At 43.1% G+C, this 1,312-nt stretch overlaps 1 pseudogene across 1 annotated transcript; it reads right to left on the bottom strand.

Moving 5' to 3' along the window:
* Nucleotides 1–939: 939 nt before the first annotated feature.
* Nucleotides 940–1,100, bottom strand: SARC_16411 (hypothetical protein; annotated as a pseudogene; the record flags this gene model as incomplete). Its single annotated transcript has 1 exon — nucleotides 940–1,100.
* Between the last annotated feature and the right edge of the window lie 212 nt (nucleotides 1,101–1,312).

The raw sequence follows: 1,312 nt of genomic DNA, 5'->3' as shown, positions 1-1,312 counted from the left end.
TAGAGTGGTGGATGAAATCTCTGAGATAAAATGACCAGATCTCACTGACTGTTTATTTACTAACCGCAAGTTGTTGAGGAATGAGTATAGAAATCGCAGGATAGAGTAAGTAGACATGAAAATACGCACACAATCGCATGTGCAATGAGATAGATCCAACTAGATCACTATAATCGAGCATACAGTATGGCGTTTATGTCCGCATATGCACTACTATTCCTGATAAGTTCAAGGAGAAGTGAGAATACTCAGTTCTTAGTCACACACCCATAGATATTCGTGTGAGGGCTTGTTTGTCGCTTGTACAACGATCGTACCCGACCGCAATCCGTTGGATTCGATGACGCCCCACTTGAGCTATTCGTGCTAATTGATGGTACTAAAATTCACCCTTGTCGACTTATGCGTATGCGAACCAATACCACCAGCAAATAGGCACAACCAATACCACCAGCGAATAGGCACAACCAATACCACCAGCAAATAGGCACGCCCTGCCTATAACAACGGCCAATTGCAAACAACATGTAGAATCCAAGACCAATCACAGGCTTACCTCAAAGTACCCCAAATTGTCTGCAATCTCACACTTCGGAACGGTCAGTAAGTAATCGTATATCTCTTGCATGCTATCTAATTGGTAGTAGCAAGTGAAGTCGCAATCTGATAGTGTCGTGAAGAAACTGTAGCGATGGTATGACAAGTAATGAGCACTCAAGGGGTTTCGCTATGTATATATTTATACACGTTGATGTATGCCCGTTCAAATCCCAAACGACACAACTCAGATAACAGTTTATACAACATAGACTACGCACAAATGCGAGGACGTATTCATCTCTTTGAGATCAACCCTTGTTTTAAACGCATTGATATATTTGACACATCAGGTCGTCATAGGCCACCACCCGTATACCATGGCTATATATGTTCACACACCTATTATTCATACTATCGGTCGAGTACACGGGATTGCAGTAGGCGACTGACTGCACATAGTCCTCAATCGTCCAACTGGGAGCGGTCCATAGGATTAGGAACAGAGCCAGCCACCACAACAGCACGAATGACACCAGCCCGAGAAACTCGTACTTCTGCATGACCTCGAGTCTGTAGTGAGATTCAAGGATGTGTTAGATGCATGTTGTCCGGACTTATTGAGATGTAAAGCCGAAGTGACATTGTTAGTAGTAGAAAATGGTGTTCGAATGTTGGCTACGACTCTGCAGCGGCTATAACCATGATACCATTTGTGAGGCGCATAAGGAATTAAAGAAAAGATCAATGACATCAACAACTTCTATACATGTGA

The sequence above is a fragment of the Sphaeroforma arctica genome (genome assembly GCF_001186125.1).
Source record: "Sphaeroforma arctica JP610 unplaced genomic scaffold supercont1.8023, whole genome shotgun sequence".
In the NCBI taxonomy this organism is placed as follows: Eukaryota; class Ichthyosporea; order Ichthyophonida; genus Sphaeroforma; species Sphaeroforma arctica.
This window is presented reverse-complemented; position numbering and strand designations above follow the sequence as displayed.